This window comes from Leptonychotes weddellii, chromosome 11, assembly GCF_054177405.1.
Source record: "Leptonychotes weddellii isolate Sample4059 chromosome 11, ASM5417740v2, whole genome shotgun sequence".
Classification (NCBI taxonomy): domain Eukaryota; kingdom Metazoa; phylum Chordata; class Mammalia; order Carnivora; family Phocidae; genus Leptonychotes; species Leptonychotes weddellii.
The window spans coordinates 39,611,424-39,630,622 of NC_138379.1; the positions used below are offsets into that span (position 1 = coordinate 39,611,424).

At 45.7% G+C, this 19,199-nt stretch overlaps 1 protein-coding gene and 1 long non-coding RNA gene across 5 annotated transcripts in view; one reads left to right on the forward strand and one right to left on the reverse strand.

Moving 5' to 3' along the window:
* Nucleotides 1-19,199, forward strand: part of LOC145716189 (uncharacterized) — a 111,260-nt gene that overhangs the window by 78,104 nt on the left and 13,957 nt on the right. The window lies entirely within an intron of this gene.
* The window catches only part of PARVA (parvin alpha), a 155,449-nt gene that overhangs the window by 62,779 nt on the left and 73,471 nt on the right, over nt 1-19,199 (reverse strand). The gene's annotated exons all lie outside the window — the stretch shown is intronic.

Sequence of the window (19,199 nt, forward strand, 5' to 3'; positions counted from 1 at the left end):
TTTGGCAGTGACTTTTAACCTACAACACAAAGGACAATTCACAAAAGAAAAATTGATAAGCTGGATTTCATTAAAATTTCTACTCTGCAAAAGATATTATTAAGAGAATGAAAAAACAAGCCACAGACTGAGAGAAAATATTTGCAAAACATATGTTGGATAAAAGACTTATATGCAAAACATCCAAAAAACTTTAAAAATGGAAGAAAACAAACCAACTACAAAATGGGCAGATCTAAACAGACATGTCACCAAAGAAGGTGTACAAATGGCAAAAAAGAATATGAAAAGAGGTTCAACATCGTTTGCCATTAGGGAATGACAAAACAATGAGATACCACCCCATTTGTTAGCATGGTTAAAATCCCCAAAACTTGACAACACCAAATGCTGACAAGGATGTGAAGCCACAAGAACTCTCATTCATTGCTGGTGGGAATGCAAAATGATATAGCCATCGTGGAAGACCACGTGATAGTTTCTTACAAAGCTATAGTTTTACCATATAATTCAGCAATTGTGTTCCTAGTATTCACTTGATTTGAAAACATACATTCACACAAAATCCTGCATGTGAATGTTTATAGCAGTTTTATTCATAATTGCCAAAAACTTGAAGCAACCAAGACATACTTGAATAGGCAAATGGATCAATTGTGGTATATCCATATATGGTGAAATATTATTTGGTGATTTTTAAAAATGAGCAAAAAGCCATGAAGAGACATGGAAGAACTTTAAATGTATAATTCCTAAGTCAAAGAGGCTAGTCGGAAAAGGTGACACATGTATGATTCCAATATAGGACATTCAGAAAAGGTAAGACTATAGAGACAGTAAAAAGATCAGTGGTTGTCAGGGGTTTGAGGGAAGGTTTGAATAGGCAAAGTACTGAATATTTTTAAGAAGGTGAAACTATTCTGTATGATACTGTAATGGTATATACATGATTTTATGCATTTATCAAGCCCACAGAATTTTATAGCACTGGGAGTAAACCTCAATGTAAGCAAATTAAAAAAAATCATTTGGGGGGTTGGCGGCTCCAGGGGTGGGATGCAGACTGTGATAACTGAACCTAACAGAATTGCAAATGTACGAGACAATCTCACTGGAAGGGGTGAAGGGGATGGTGCTGACCTAAGTACTGTTGGAAATGAGTGGTGTCTGTGAAACCCAAGTCAAAAGGAACCGCACATAAGCATGGACTCTAGTTGATAAAGTTATTTGCTATGGGGGTGCAGGTCAACAATTCTGATGCTGCTACACGAGCACACTGGAATTGGACAATTAAGTAAACGGTCGGTGGATGGTAGAAGCCAGGTTTCTCACTGTGGGAGTGGGAGGTTACAGACAAGCCTGGGAAAAGGCTAGGATGATCTATGTGGTAGTGCATGAGAGGTGGAGATATCAGTAAGCACTCATGTTTAGCTTAATATAGACACAGATGATTACAAATGGAAATATTGCGAGGTGGGAGTACAGTTGACCCTGAACAACACAGGTTTGAACTGCATGGCTCCACTTTATTGCATTTTGTTTTTGAGCGGACAGCAAAAGCCACAAGGCATTCATTTACAAGTGCTCAGCCCAGTCCCTGCCAAATCAAAGGCAGCTGGTAAAGAGGTTGCACCTTCTGCCCTCTGAATAGCTGGAGAGCCCCCCCACCCCACAAAGGCTGTAAGAAGCCCCTAGGGGCCCTAGACCTGGGCAGGGCTACAGGTCACCCATATGCCACAAGAATGGTCGGGTCCAGCACCTGGGGCTGGCCAGCAGGAGGCTGAGCTGAAGTGGAAGAACGTGTCCAGAGGGCAGAGGCGGCACTGTGCTCAGAGCCCCATGCCCGTGGTACCCCTGCACTGAATTGTTCAGGCTCCAGGGAGGCACTAGGTTGGCCACAGACCTTGGACCCTCTTGGGCTGGGTAGGGACCCCTCTTCCGTGGCAGCACCCCAGCCCCTTGGCCTCCTGGGGGCTGGGGTACTCACAGGCAGCCACAGCTGCCAATGGCCCCAGGCCAGTGGTACACCTCCAGGCACGTGGAGCGGTTGTACTGTGCCTCCAGGCTGTTGTCACACCCACAGGTGGGCCTGGTGGCTGCCACTGCTGAGCCGAGGCCACTAGGCTGCAGAGCATCACCATCTCGGCGTGCCAGGCCCACTACCACCTCCCCTGTCCCTGTCCCAGCCCAGCCTGATGTGCCTATATGTGGATTTTTTTTTTCCAATAAATATACCTAGAGTACTGCAAATGCATGTTCTCTTCCTTATGATTTTTTTTTTTTAAAGATTTTATTTATTTATTTGATAGAGAGACAAAGCGAAAGAGGGAACACAAGCACGGGGAGTGGGAGAGGGAGAAGCAGGCTTCCCGTGGAGCAGGGAGCCCGATGTGGGGCTTGAACCCAGGACCCTGGGATCATGACCTGAGCTGAAGGCAGACGCTTAACAACTGAGCCACCCAGGCGCCCCTTCCTTATGATTTTCTTAATAACATTTTCTATTCTCTATGTTACTTTACTGCAAGATTACAGTATATAATACATAGAACATAGACCATGCGTTAGTTGACCGTTTATGTTATTGTGAAGGCTTCCAGTCAACAGTAGGCTAAGAGTAGTTAAGTTTTGGGGAGGTCAAAAGTTATACACAGATTTTCTTAACTGTGAGGCGGTCAGTGCCCTTAACCCCCTGCATTGTTCAAGGGTCAGCTGTACATACATGGGTTAGTTTCTTACTCTATTAGCTGAGAAGTCCTAAAAGTAACGACACTCGAGTAGCAACGAACACACCTAGCACCAGATCTTGGCTTCTAGTGATTCTCCAGTGAAAGGAACCAGAGCTTGTTGTAAAGATGGCCGATTCTAGGACTGGAAAGGGAATCTGCAAGATGAGTCTGGAACCAGAAAGGAAAGAAGCTGGAACAATCTGAGCAGCAAAATAAATAAAGTAATATTGGATTATAACTCAAAGCACAAAATAAATATCCATGAGTCCATACTGATATAAATGACTGGATTAATTAATAAACGGGGAAGAGAAATCTCCTCTGTAGAATTCCAAATAATTTACATAGCTCCTGTGTCCTCAGAGAAGGAAAGCATAACCCTTTACCCCTTAAATGTGGGCCTTCCTTCCAAAGAGTACAATAGGGAAAGGAGGAAAAGAGTAACTTTACAGTGTAGAAACCTGACAAACACTAGCTAAGCCAGGTGATCAAGGTCAACATCACAGTCATAACTCATGGCATTTGAGGTGATGTGGTGAAAACAGCATTTACCTCTGTGCTCTTCCTTTCCAAACCCATGAGCCCAGGAGAAAAAACATCAGACAGACTTCAATAGATGGGCATCCTAAAATATGCTTGACTAGTACTCCCTCAAAACTGTCAAGGTCATCAAAAACAAGTCTGAGAAATAGTCACAGCCAAGAGGAGCCTAAGGAGGCACGATGACTAAATGTACTGTGGTGTCCTGGATGGGATCCTGGATCAACAAAGGACATTAGATAAAAACTAAAGAAATCTGAATAAATTATATACTTTAGTTAATATATCAATTCTGGTTCGTGAATTTTAAATGTACCCTACTAATGTAAGATGTTAATAAGAGGGGAAACTGGGAGTAGGTTACAGGGCAATTCTTTGTACTACCTTTGTAATTTTTCTGTAAACGTAAAATTACTGTAAAAATAACCTATTAAAAAAACCCGAATTTGCTATTTTGCTATTTGCTATTGCTAATCTATTAAAAAAACCCGAACACATAGTGTTCACTGGGGGGAAATCCATGATTTTATGGGATACATAGGTTTCCTTCATCACCAAGGAGACAGTGGTAATTTATCCAATAGGAGCTGAGCCCTACAGAGCATCTGTACAGGAGGAAAAGCACAAAGAACACTTCCAAGTCCTACAAGTGCAAGATGTACTCATTCCCAAGTGGGAACTGAAGTTTCCAGGAAGAAAGGACATAGTTTATGTGTTTGTTTCCAGGGCTGAGATGAGACGACAATCTTCCTCATAAATTAAGGATGCCTGGCAAGGCCATTTCTGCTTTCCCACTGGTACAACCATCACTGAAAGTACACTGGTCTCTTTAATGATTTTAATGATTTTCTCTGGAACTGCTCTGGAAAGTATGTGTTTATCTATGGTCCCTGATGGGGATTTTCATACCATGGGCTTTTGTATTAGTTTACCATTGCTGTGGTAACAAATGACAAATACTGGGTGGCTTGAAACAACACAGACTTATCCTTACAGTTCTGTAGGTTGTAAGTCCAACATGGGTCTCTGGGCTAAAATCAAGGTGTTGGGAGGGCTGCGTTCCTTTCTGGAGGCCCTAAGGGAAAAGTCTATTTTCTTGCCTTTTCCAGCTTCCAGAGGCCACTTGCATCCCGTGGCTTGTGGCCCCCTTCCTCCATTTTCAAAGCTGGCAATGGGGGGCTGGGGGCCACAGCCTTCTCACGTTGCATTACTGAGCTGCTGCTTCTGCTTCCCTCTTCCACTTTTAAGTACCCTGTGATTACACCAGGCCCATCTGGACAAGCCGGGACAATCTCTCTATTTTAGGGTTGACTAGCAACCAAAATTCCACCTGCAACCTTAATTTCCCCTTGCCATGTAGGATAACATATTCACAGATTCCAAAGATTGGGCTATGGTCATCTTTGAGGGGGGACCATTATTCTGCCTACAACAGCTTTCTTGGTTAAGGGGACAAGTTCTGTTCTTAATACTCACCCTTGGGTACGACATATGGGTTCACTTTTCCTCTATGTGAGATTGCCAAAAGAAAAATGCAAAATTCCAAACCTTTCCATCCCAGCCCTTAAACTGGAGGACTTTTATTACTTTTAACTAAAAGGATACTTGTTTCAGCAGCCATAATATAAAGCATCAGGGAAACATGGGAGCCAGCCCGTGGTGGCCTCAGCAGACTGTCAGGGTCTCAACACACTCCCCTCTACTTGACAGAGCGATTTAGTCACCAGGGTCTGAAATCCGGCCCTTGGAGTATAGCCAAAAAAAGGAACTTAGAGGCTGGTGTTGTGATGGGGGCTGACAGGGAGATCTATAGTCTTTACGAGTCTTATAGTTTCCACCAGAGTCTTTGTTTTGGTCAGTTTTATAGTCTCTGCAGAATTGGAAGGCTGCCAAGCAAATGGCCCCTGGACATTTATTCATTGTTCAGCCCAGCACGTGATTCAGCCGCCCTCCAATTACTAGTAAACAAGGAGGGAGATGGATGCACCATTGGCTGGCTTTGGGCAGTCAAAGCAATCTGAACTGAAACATTGGTGGAGGTCTCAAGTAAGTCATGGGAATTTAAACACTGAACAGGCACAGAGGGTCCTGGGGAACAATACATCATTGTTCTTTGTCTCTTGCCATGCTATGTCCTGTTATCTCTTTATATTGAGAACCAGAACCATTTCCTTGGTCTTAAAGGAGACCTACTCCTACTTAAGCAGAAGGTGGTGTGGATGTGCCAGCCTGGCAGTTGATAAGCTCTAAGCTGTTGTGCATGTGGGTACTCCTGTGTGCATCCATACACCTAAACCCCTACAACAGCCTTGGGGAGACCACAGAACTTGATCTGGCGTATTGCCTAATTACATGCAAAGTATGGGTACAATGAGCAACCCAGGACAGCCAGGGTGGAACCGGCACGCCTACTAGCTCTTTCCTTCCTAAACACATATGGGCACCTCTGGTGCCAGGCACTGGGCCAGGGGCTATGGATACAAAGATAAACAATTACTTCCCTTCTAGGGTCAGTAGGTTCCTGAAGGGCAGTTACCTTTAGGGGTCCGTAGAGCCCAGTGCAGGGCCAGGCACACAAGAAGCATTCAGTAAGTGCTAGGAGGATACTTTAGTTGGGGGCAGGAGGGGAAAGACACATACACAAACTGCAATGCAACATGAGTAAGGGCCCCCATGTGGTTCTGAACCAAGTCCTGAGGGCAGAGTGCCCTTCCAGAGTGGAGGGAGCAAGAGAGGAGTGTGTGGGAGATGGAGGGGCCACGGGAGGGCAGGAGAGCCCCAGGACGTATTTCGGCCTCTGTGCCTCACTTGCTTCCCTCTTTGTGCACCACCTGAGTGAAGTTTCCTTTCCTCATTTCAGTTCTCTGTGGCTCTTGGACCTTCATGTCGGTATCTTTTTTATTTATGAATCCTGAACAGCCAGTCATTTGTTTTTGCAGTGGCTCAGTGCTGCTTAAAAAGCACCACATCAACTACTGGTGCACTTGAATTCCCAAGTGGTGGCCTCCATGGAAACGAGCTCTGGGTGTGGCCGGCGAGTGAACATGGCATTGCTGTGTCCTGACTGGCTCAGTTCTCTGGTGGGCTAATTCTGGATTTGTCTACAGGTCAGTCAGTCAGGGGTTTATCCTGAAGGAGCACAGTGTGTGGGGACTCTCTCTCAAATGAACAATAATGATGACTCTCTCACAAATGAATAATAACGATGACCACTGCCCTTCCTCCATGGAAATGTGTTTTTTAAACACATGGAAACTTTTTTTTTTAAACACATATTAACGTATTTAATCTCCCCAACAATCCAATGAGTAGGTACTGTTATTATCCCCATTATACAGATGAGGAAAATGAGACCCAGAGAAGGTGTGTAACCTGACCAAGGCCACACAGCTAGAAAGCGGAACTCAGGGGTCTCGGGCTAGCTGGCTGCAGAGTTCACATCCTTAACACTACACTATAGGTTGTCCCACTTTTATGTAATGGCATTTATTTATTTTTTTATTTATTTTTAATGAAAACATCTAGAACATGGTCACTTCTGCAATTCCACGTAAAGCTAGGAGAAAGTTTCATGGCAGATCATCTTGAATATACTAAGCCCTACAGGTTGGTCACCTTACAGAGGAGGCTCAGCCTCTGTGAAAACAGATTAAAAAGGAGGTGATAAATGAGCCGTATTTTTGTTTTGTTTTAAATAATGGGTTGATTTATTTCTGGCTATGAAAGAAAAACAGGCTCATTGAAGAGAACTTTGCAAATATAAAACAACGAAGAGAGAAAATAATCCTACTGTTTAGAGATAAACCCTGTTAACACATTCTATTTTGTTACCAGGTTTTCTATGTTTCTCACACACACACACACACACACACACACACACACACAGAGCACATGGCTTTACAGCCTTCTATCTCAGAATCTCATTATCTTCCCATATGCCATCAAAAATATCACTTTAGGGGCGCCTGGGTGGCTCAGTCGTTAAGCATCTGCTCAGGTCATGATCCTGGGGTCCTGGGATCAACTCCCGCATCGGGCTCCCTGCTCCGCGGGAAGCCTGCTTCTCCCTCTCCCACTCCCCCTGCTTGTGTTCTCTCTCTTGGTGTGTCTCTCTCTGTCAGATAAATGGATGGAATCTTTTAAAAAAAAAATTTTTTTTCACTTTAAACAGTGTTCTCAATTTCTATCGAAGGGCTATACATGCGTTACTTAACCATTCCATAACTGTTGGACATTTAGGTGCTTTCCAATCGTGGTGGGAGGCGGCTGAGTGGGAAAGGGTGAGTCATTCCCCAGCTATGAAGGGTGAATGGGCCTCCAGCGGCGGGACCAGCCAGTGCAGAATGTGGTGCCCGTGGGGAACTAGATGCATGGCCCGTGTGAGTCAGGCCACAAGCTATTCTCTCTCTTTCATGGATAAGGAGTCTCGAGTTCAGAGTTTAAGAGACTTGCCTGAAAAGTTTCCTAGAAAATGCTTCGAACAGTTAGTCATCTTCTTTCCCCTGTGTCTTGGTTTGGAGTCTCCTGAAAGCAGGAAGGAACCCCAGAGAAAGGGGGTGAGGGGCAAGGGGAATGACGTAGAGACAGGGGAATGAAGGGCGCGTATGTTCCTGAGCCGCTTACCTGTGGGAATGGAGCCCCATCCCCTGTGCGGGCTCTCTGAGGAACCTGTAGGCTGTCTCCAGGAGACCTCCTCCGTAGTTGAGGTTCCCCAGGTGAGGGTGCTAGCTTTCCACACCTCACGCTGTGCTGGCTGCTGGCTGAGGGACTTCAGAAGCCACAGCCCTGAGACAGCAAAGTGGACGTGCCAGGTCGTGGGGGGGTCTGCTGTGTGCACCAGTCATCACAGCCAGGCTGAAACAAGAGGCGGCCTTAGAGCTCACGGTCACATACACCCAGAATCTCAGTGGGGCCAAGGGCCAGCGCAGGTGTGGCTCTAGGTGACGGGGGGAGCACCAAGAGGGAGGAGGGAGGGCTTCATGAAGACAGACCTCTGTTCTTTCCATATCACTTCCCGGCACTCGTAACCACACATCCGTGTGCGTATCTGCAGGACACCTGGCTCGCCCATTCTCCTGAGTGCTTTGAGAGGACGGGGGCCTTGCCCACCGCTGTGCCGCCAGCACCTGGCCCGTAACGAGCACTCAGCGTGCACTCACCCAGTGAATGCCTGGTACGGCAATGCTGGCCCCCAAGAAGTCTGCCCTTCCAGCAGAGTCCCACGGCCAAGTCAGCCTCTTTATCATCTTCTACAAGACAGCCAGACATTCATACTGGGTAGGTCTGGGCTTTAAGAAGAGAAGGATTCGGAACTGGACGCAGCAAGGGAGGGAGAAGAGAAGGCATGTGAGCATTGGTTCTGAGTGTGAGGGTCCCAGATGTTGCCTGGGAGGCGTTTTTGCTTATCACCGAGACCTCCTCGGCATCAATGACTAAGTCCCGTCCCCAGCTGGAAATCCAAGACCATCACACCAGAAGTGGCAAAAGGCTGCTGGCTGTTGTGCATCACAAGGACCACTGTGGCTTCCTGGTTTTGTTCTTCTCTTTTCTCCGAAACCAACAATCCATGTTGACAGCAAATCTGCACAGAGAACCTATTACAAGAAATTGTAGCAAATCAGAGATGCTTTCACTGTCTATCTGGCATGCTGCTGATGGCATGTCTGACACGTCCACGGTAGCTCCCTTTTGTGCGACCCTCCATTTGATTCAATTCTACAGGTAATTACTGAGACTTGATGTGTTAGGAGCCTCCCTCCAGTGCATCTTCCAGGCCCACAGCGTAATTTAAGTTATAGACAAAATAAATATGCACAACTGAAGCACAGAGTGGAAGAGGCCACAATGAACGGTCAAGACCATTTCAAAGAATGTAACATTATACCTGTGGGACCCAGTGTGGGACAGCAGGTACCACCCACTCATTCATCGGCTGAAATATGCATTCAATGGCATTGCCAACAACCTTCCTGGGCCAGGCACCGTGCTGGGTCCTAGGGTCAGAGGGACGAATAAAACCCAGCCCCAGAGTATAGCCTCGCACTCTGTGGGTATGACAGGAGTATCACTTAACTCATCTGACAGTGCAAGTCAGTGAGGGCTTCACAAAGGCGATGCTTCATTTTCTTCTTCAAGGAGAACTAGGGGTTTAGTAGGTGAAGAGGGAGCAAGGGGGATGAAAGAGCTGGAGACAGGAGAGTAAGCACATTTTCACGAAGATTGCTGGGGAGTAATGTGTCCGTGGGGTGTTAGAGAGTTAAGCCCAGGGCCAGAACATACAAAATGTGGATTTCATCCTGAAGGCAATGGGGAGCCATGGAGGGGTAAGAAAAGCAGAGTTTTGCAAGTTTGCAGGATGGCTGTGGAAAGTTCCCAAGTGGGCCTATCTATGCACAGGTCTTCCTGGGATGTACCGCCATCAGGCAGTCTGAGCTGGCCTGGGCTCTGGAGGAAGACAGACCTTGGCTCCACCCCAACTCCATCTCTTATTTAACTTTCCTCCACCCCGGAAAATGGGAATCGTAACACTTAGCTCACAGGTTTGTAGTGAAGCTTCGATGACATAACAACACACATCAAATGCCCAGCATTGCGGGACACGTGTCAGTGCGTGTTCGATGCCTGCCGACCTCTTCCCAGAGTGCCGGGAATGTGAGTGAGCACGAGAGAGAAGGACGGCTCAGCGATGGGCTGCGGAAATAGGAATGACTTCAGCAGGAGCTCAAAATGAAGTTGGAGGAGATTTTAAGAAATTATGATGTATCCCCTTGTCGTGGGTTTCAAACAGATGAAGAGAGACAGCAACGTGAAAGAGGGAAGAGAAGGCCCGTGAGTGCTTTATAGTGCAGAAGGGTGCTTTGCAGCAAAGACATAGTGAAGGTGCCCAGGCACGCTGGAGAAGGAATATCTCAGGGCTGTTATGGAGCCTGGAACATGGACACTTAGGAAAAGGGAGGGCTCTCTGGTGATGGCGGTGGGGGTGACAGCCACGGTGGCCCTAACGGGCCGTAATACTGCTGATAGCAGTGACTATGGTTGGATAAATTTTCAGAGGTGGAAAAAAATAGTGCTCAGTACCCACAGCATCTGGATTGTGGCCTCTAAATAATAATTCTGTTTCCCCCGAGAAGGAGTTAGGGCTCCTTGGAGAAATGGTTGAGTCTAGATCTGAGGCAGAAAATATGTGAGGTGAGCCTGGAACATCTTCTTGCCAGAAACCCATAAGCTATGAATAGGTAGGGCTAAAGACAGAAAAAATGGAGCGCCAATAAGGATAATAACGGCAATGGATCAAAATGCATCAAATACACTTAAATCCATGAGTTAATAATACTAGAAAAACAAAACAAAACACCGCACGACACCTCTCAAGTCACGTCTGGAGGAGGTTAGGAAACCCACTCATTTTAAAAACTAGTGAGTAAAGGGAAAAACAACCTAACATTAAATGATGATAGAATAAATGAATTAGAATATAACCATTGCGAAACCCCTGAAGAATTAATGGACCTGGGCAATGGTGGCCAATGGCTCCCCACAAATGAGACATAACCTAATGTACAATGTCTCCCCTTCCCCTGACCCCCAAAGAGACACACCAACATCAGTCCTAGATCTACCTACCAATCTTCAGGAAATGCAGGGGTCAGAGGAACACATTAACTGACACCATCCAGATGCAACTGGCAAGACCTAGTCTGTGGGAAACTCCACAGGTTTCTTCAATACCAAGGAATAAAAGAGATGTGAGAGAATATCATCCAGTCGCAATGCATGAGTCTTATTTCACTCTTGATTCCAACAAACTGTAAACATAATAAATAAATGAAACGGTCAAAAGGATGCGCCAGGATAGCTGAGGATCTCAGGGAATTATTAAGTTCTCATCTGCATGTAATATAATTCTATATTGAAAAAGAACCCTTAAGAGCTACGAATGAGAAATATGTACTGAAATGATCTATGTGGGATTCACTGCAAAGGAATCTTCTGGTGAGGGCCGAGGGTCAGATGGAGGCAGACATGAAACAAGGCCGACCGTGGACTAATCATTGTTCGAGCCGGTGGTGGGTTTCCTGGGGTGTGCTACACTATTCCTTCTACTTTTGTATATGTAGATTAAGAAGTTCTTGTTTGTGTTTTTGTCATGGTACTTACGAGTGAGATTCTGGGTGTAGGGAGCAGAAGGAACCCACAAGCTTGTTTTGTAAAATAAAGAGGCAGATCGGGGCAAATCACTGAGAAGAAGGTCAGTCTAGAAAACAATGCAACTAATGTGGCAAGCAGAGATTAATATTCTCCATATATAATGACTTCATTATAAAAACCCATAATAACAGTCTATCAAAGCCCCCAAGGAAAGTTAATTAATTACAGTAAGTGGCAATTTATATGAAGAAAAAATATGTAAAAATAACTAGTAAATATTGGGGGAAACATTCACCCCTATGGGTTTGCACAGAGAAGTGGGGAAACAATGGAACCTGTCAGGGGCCTCCCAGGACCCCCTCCACACCTTCCTTCCCTCTATGCCTGCCCCCGCCACCACCCCAATCAATCAAAGGGCCAACACCAGCTCTTCTTAGGACCTCGGGGGTCAGCTGTAACCTCCAGATCCCTCAAAACCTCCTGCTTTCCCAGGAGCTGCTATTTCCAGAGTTGCTATTCTCTCTGGCTAAGACTGTCAACACAAATGCTTCCCAGAGGGTACAAATGAGTGACTCTGGGGTGTAGACATTCATCAGTTAGGCTGTTAATCTGTGACAAAAGAGCCCACGGAGGAGCCACATCTCCCCTATCCATGTTCAGGGGAGCCGAGAAGGCTCACTCACCATGGCCATCCCTCGGGTCTCCATGTGGCCAAAAGGCGCTCATGGCTACTCTTTTCACTCCTTTACTAATTGTGGTCTTTTCAGAACCTGGATCAAGGAGCCCACATTGTCAAACCCATGAGGAGGCATTTCAGCCCAGCCATAAACCCAAACATGTGACTTATCAAACCACGTGGTGGAAACTGAGTGGGAAGTCTTGCCAAGAACTTACATGCACACCAGTCAAACCCATGTCAGTCCCTGTCTTAATAGATTTATCCCAAACTATTTAGGGAACTGGACAGGCCCATTAGGCATTATTGATTATGAGCTCGTCAAGTAAGATATCTGTCCTATTCATATTATTGCCACAAATGCGAACTACAACACCCTCTCCACTCCAGCTATGGAGTAGAGCTGGCTGTTAGGTCTTAGGACAAGCATTTAGCAGTCTAATTGCTCAAAGAGGCCAAAAGCTTCTTTCTCCATGTTCAGAACGCACACTTAGATTTATCCTCATGCAAGAGCAGAGGACATAAGTCTTTCACTCCTTTGTTCACTCCTCTTTGTTCATTTCTTTGTCCACCCTCATCTCATCCCCCCACCCCTAAACATCTCTCACACACGTGTGCGTGCCCACGTGCGCGCACACGCACGCACACGCACACACACACACCCTCCCTCCATAGTTATCTCTAACAACAGAGCGAGGCTAATACAGGGCAGATTAATATAAACAACCTTCAGAGGCAAAAGGAGGGGGCACCTACCATCTCAGAAGCCCCAACACCAGAGAGGAGCCAGGAGCTGGCCAGGGCACCCCCAGCAGAGAATCACCCCCACGGCCACATGTGCAACTTTGTCTAGGCTCTGACGTACCTTTAGGGCAGAGTGCCCCACAGCCCATGGTCCAGGGTTTCAGCCACAAGCATGGTACCTTCCTCCCAGAGCTGACGACTCCCTGCGATGGCCCCACACCCCTCTGTTGTCAGGCCAATTTTCAGAGGTTTGGAGGTCTGCGGAGCTATAGGATCTTTTCAACTGTTTCCTGAGGACAATGCTGCCTGCTTGATACAACTCTCGGCTCAGTGCATCAGTTGAAAACAAGTGGCTGCCTATATAATTTAATATCATGCCACATGAGACTCATAGACTTGCTGCAAAGCAAGCAGGATTCTGCCTCTCGCCTCTTGGCAACTGGAAATCCAGAGGGCCTGCTTGTTTCGGCTCAGCCTGGCTCTACACCTCGAGCTACCTGTCAGAGCTGGGTGCGTGCAGAGGCTGGGCTCCGTATTTTCCAGGGGTCATCCCTGCAGAGAACTGAGTCTCATCTGGGGTTATCTGGAATTTCTTAGTCCAGCCACAGATTCCAGGGGCAGGTTGAGGGTACGGCTGGGTGAACCCAGGCCACCCTGGACACAGAGCGGCCATGCTGTGCCCTCAGCCTTTTCTCAGTTGTTGTGGGGGACCCGTCCTTTCAGGAGAGGGAACCTTAAAACTTGTAGTTAGATAATGAAGGTGTGAGGGTACCTACATATTTCTTCTAGGCATGAGCTTACCATCTTAGGCAAGTGTTAAGAACAAGAAGAAAACTCTCTTGTATTTGAGTGTTGGTTGCTGTGGTCCTTTGAGTTTGTTGGCTGGTTGGTCTAAGGCAAAGCACTGCTGGGGGAGGCCCTGGTGCTGTGCACCTGTTTCCCTTGCAGATGAAGCAGGGAGGTGTCCCCACACTGGCACTGGGCTAAATGGATTCCACAGATGCCGGGACCAATTCATCTGTGCCCTGGTGGAGTTCTGCAGAGACATGGGGCTGGATCCCAAGATGCTGGATCCTGGGGGGACTCGGCAGGGATGCCCACCACTGTGGTCAGTCCTCCAGGACCCTTGCCCTAGGGGAGGGGAGAGACTCCACAGGGAGACAGAGAAGGCCTTACTGAGCATCCATCCTGGGCTGGAAGGAGGCACCACAGCCAATCAAGCAGGGGATTCTTAACTTCCTGCTCCATTGGACCCCAAAGACCAACGTATGGATCATGCTGGGAGACGGTGCTACAGAGCTGTGCTCAAGGATGTTCAAAGCTCAGGAGGGCCAGACACCTGAAAAAGGCTGCAGGTGCATTTTCCAAGTCAAGGTGCTTTGTGCTCCTAAATGGAGGGAGGGGAGCTAGGCTCAAGGAACTGGCCCAGACCCTCCTTTGTGGTCCCCTCTAGCAGGCTGGCAGCTCCAGATGGTGGAGGAGGTGTTGTTTGGGGGTCACAGGGAACAGGAGGCTATCTGGGGTACTTTTCCCTTTTGGAAAAGACTAATCCTCTAAGGTCCTACAGACCACTTAAAAGCTCTGGAAGGAGAAATCCTGGTATGTAATTACCATGCTACCTGTAATCATTTGAAAAACGGGGCCTTTTACAACCACCAGCTTTATGATTATCCTTTAAGAAGCACCATATTCATCAAAGAGCCCAAACCTAAAAGGCACAAAGTATGCAAATTTAGCTAACATTTTTGGATTCATAATGATCACATGGCTGGCATTCAGTTGACCTCGCACATATTATCTCATTTAGTCTATGGGATGCAGAATTTGTAAAAGTAAATTTATGTCATACCCGCTGCCTAACACATCAGAGTATGTAAAAGAGAAGTCTAGAAATAGCACTGCAGGACTGGACTAAAAGGTTTTGATTCACAGCAAAGGAAATTTAATTAAAGCATGTAATGTCAATTACTGTCGTTCATAATCATGTTATACCTCCCAAGAAATAATACAGATATAAAAGTCTAGAGTTACCTGCCTGTTTGATGTAAATAGGATAAAATTATCTAAGTTCTGAAAATATCCAGATATCAGAAGAAAAAAAAAAAGGATTTCTACCTAGTGTCATGTGTCATCAAATTTCATTAGGTAGGGACATGAGTATCCAGCCACAAAAGAGCCCATCTCTCCTCTGAGAGCAGGTCATAAAAATTTTCAAAGGTGCCTGGAAATCTGGGGTTTAACATGGTCATGATTTTTTTTAGTTTCTGTAAACAGATGCTCCTGCTCATTTTGACAAGGCCAGGAGAGGCTGAGTGGTTGCTCTGGACCCGTCCCCACCACTTTTAGGACTCAACTTGGCGATGAGTACCAGACCCTTTCATGGGGGTAGCATCTAAATTCCAGTGGAGGGCAGCAATCATAGGGAAGCACCAGGGCAGAGGGCATCCGTGGGCATCTAACACCCCACCATTTCATTCCCTTGTCCTTCAATCACTTGTGGTAGATCCTGAGCTAAAGAGTGGGCTTACTCCAAGGAGCAAGAAAGCAATAAGGTCCCTGCATTCTTAGGATCACAGTGCAGTGGGGGAGATGGACACTGATTTTAAAAATGTACAAATTCATAATTACAAGGCAAGCCCCACCAAGTCCTAGTTTCTGCATATCTGAAGTGGGTATTATAGGGTATCTATCCCAGGCGATTGGGGCAAAGATGAAATGGGTCAATACCTGCAAAGCCCTTGGCTCAATACATATTAAGACAAATTCCATTGCTATTACTATGACTATTCTCATTACTGAGCGGCCTTACCAGTTACCTAGCTGTGTGACCTTGGGTCAGTTACCTAACTTCCTCATGTTTCACGTCTCCCATTCATAAAATGGAGTAACAGTAATTCCTAACAAAAAAGATTAAATGAGTTAATAGGTAGAAAATGTTTGGGAAAATGCAGCAAGAGTAAACTCACAGTAAGAGTTTGATAAATGTTAGCTGCTAGTCGTGATGTCAGCTCATAATATGCTTTACAGTCTATCGCAGGATTTCTCAACAGAAGCACTACTGATGTTGTGGACCGGATAATTCCTTGTTTTAGGGGGTGGTCCTGTGCATTGTAGGGTTTTTAGTAGTATCCCTGGCCTCTACCTACCAAACGCCTGGAGTATCCACCCATCCCTGCCCTAGCCATGACAATCAAAAATGTCTCAAGACATGGCCTAATGCCACCTAGGAGGAAAAACCGCCCCCATAGAGAACTAATGGTCCAGCTGGGAAGTGTAATGTACTAGGAAGAAGGGAAACAGTGAAGATCTAGAATCTGTGGTCATGAGAAAAAAGCAACAGGAGGTCAAGGAGGGAGCCTGTCAACAGAAAGCCAACAAAGGCAGCTTAGAAGAGGGGCCATAAATACTGCTTCATGACCATTTTGAATCTATATTCCTTTTGATAAACATAAAATCACTTTATTGAGATTTGAGACTTCAAAACAAACATCATGAATAAACCCAAATAAAAGCAATTCGTCAAATATAATTTTCCATTATATACGGTTCCCTTCTTTCACCAAAATCCTGCTAGAGGTTCTTGGCTAAGTGTTACCCTACACTGATTTAGGGAAGGGACCAGGGAAATGGAACCTTCAAGGTCACCCCTGAAGAACTTTGGAGCAATGATCACTGACATCTGTGGAGGTGAATCCAAATTTTAACCAAGTAGCAACAAGTGAATCTGCCTTCGAAGAGGTATAATGTCTGGTCCACCCTGACTCCCAGCTGCTGCATCCCATCTCTTCCCCATGACTGAGACCATTGGACCCTCACTGGTAACTCACTCCTGCCTCAGTTTTCAGGATCCAACTTGACTTGAGGCTGTCCTGGGCTCCACAGCATCATCATTTGACCCCAATACAGTGCTTCATTCCAATACTAAAGGCAGTCCCATTGCATTACCCAAGTTCTTACTGTTGACCTTCTGCCTTGATCCCTGTCCCAGAAGTTGCTTAGCACACCACCCCAAGCCCTGCACAAGTACCCCCACCTAGAGTCAGGCTGCTTGGGGCTGTCACCTGCTTTTCTGCACATCTGAGCATCTTCCCTTCAAACTCCTGCTGCTGGACTCAGTCTGTCTGATGCGAGAGCCACTGTTTCATTGTGGACCCTTCGCTGATGCTGCTGTGTTGGGGTGGTGATCAGAGATCGCTGTACCCCATGGTGGCCAGACTGTATCTTCACTGTGAGCATGTGGATCAGCAATCTGAGTGCAATCCTACCACTGAGGAAAGAGTCAGATCCACGTCCCATCCCTCCCTGCCTTTCCCCTTCTGTTGTTGGTAACTGGCTATGCCCCCCTATAACCAACAGAATCACATTCTCTGTGTCTGGTTATCGCTGTTGTGTGGTAGATGAATCAGATGACAGCTCTGCACGTGTGACTCAGTGATAATGTATACACGTGATAAATGGAGCACCTGCCGTTTGCTAGACACCCTATCAGGTGATGGGGGGACAGGAAAACGAATACTGACTGAAGGTTTATTCTGTACTATACATTCATTTATGTGCTTTCCATAGAACTATTTAATTTTAACTCACAGCCATCCTAAGAGGTAGACATTGTCAAGAACATGTCCCGTATGAGGAAGAGGCAGTAAGGCATCTGAAAGGTGGTCCTGCTGAATTCAAAACTCATGCCCGTTCCCTGACGACCAGGAGTGGTCTTTATGATGGATAACTGGAACCCTACAGGGTTTCTATTTTCTCTTTCTTTCAACTTTTATTTATTTATTTTTTAAAGATTTTATTTATTTGAGAGAGAGAGAGAGCGCGAGCAGGGCGGAGAGAGAGAGAAGCAGGCTCCCCGCTGAGCAGGGGACTCGATCCCAGCACCCTGGGATCATGACCTGAGCCGAAGGCAGACACTTAACTGACTGAGCCATGCAGGCACCTCTCTTTCACCTTTTATAAATTTTCATAATATACATGGGATCCACTTTCAGAGCTAACGACTGAACTCAGAGCACTCACACCAACCGTCCTCAGTCTCTCCCTCCAATCTGTTTCTGCTATGAAAATTCAGGCGTCAAGCACTTTACTCGAGGTCACAGAGAAAATGAGCTGTGGAATCCCACACTCTCAAGGGGTCTGCATATAAGTACTTAACGTCTACGGGAGCCGCTGCCCCAATAACAAGGTATCAGTGGGACCTGGATTTCCCAGAGGAAATCAATGTACCCCAACAGATAGGGACCTGTGTGCAGAGCTTGGGGTTCAGCAGTGTGCTCTGGCCTCTCTCTTCCCGCTGGGGACAAGAGGTATGCCAGAGATCCAAGAGTCGGCCACGCACTGGCTGCATGTTTTAGGAGGCCCATGGGGTTTGGCATTTGCAAGTTTCACATCTGCACAACGAACCCTCTCCCTGCCCTTCCTCCTTTTAACAGATTAGCATTTGAGGCATTAAAAATACCACAAAAATAGACACTAGAGATTGTATTCGCTTTTCCCTTCAGCGGGGGTAACTAGATTGATCTTTATGTGAATGGATCTTGATTTTATGGTTGAGTATGTACTGCTACATTTGAGGATTTGAGTAACACACGGAAGGAAGCTCACCACCTGTTAGAACCAGGCACCTGGGCATTCATCGGTCCCATTCAGGACACAAGGAACAGAGACAGAGGACAGAGCATTCTCCAGACAAAGAACACAGCACCACACTGGAAGCAGCTACCCACCCTGAATGGAGGTCTATCTCAAGACACAGCCAGCATTCACCCTGAGACAATTTACAGAAGACCGGAGTCTGAGCCCTGTTCTGACTCTTCTGATTATTTTTGTGGAAAATCTGGCTACATTTAGACTGTCTGCACCCATAGTAATGCTGCAATCTGCCAGACACCACAGAATACACTTTTACTATAGGAAACCGAGGAACTATACAATTTAAACTTTTATCTGATCCTTATAATTAGACAAAACTAGCTCTCACATGACCATAATCAGTACTGCCAATATATTTAACATTTTAAATATATTTTAAAATTTTATTTTAACATTTTAAAATATATCTTCTCTCATCACAAAGCGAACATATTTGGTGTTTTAATGATAAAATATTTTATTTATCTTAGACTATTACATTTAATCATCATACAATTGTTGGCACTTTGGGATGTTTCACTGTAGGTGAGATATTTATATCACATAATTGTTGGTAATTTGGGTTGTTTTGGTCTCGCTTAAATATATATCTATATATTTAATTTATATATATATATATATAAATTTAACTTATATTAAAATAAAGATTTATTTAACTAACTAAACAATATTTTTTCCTTAGGACATAGTTCCAAAAGTGGACTTGTTGGGTC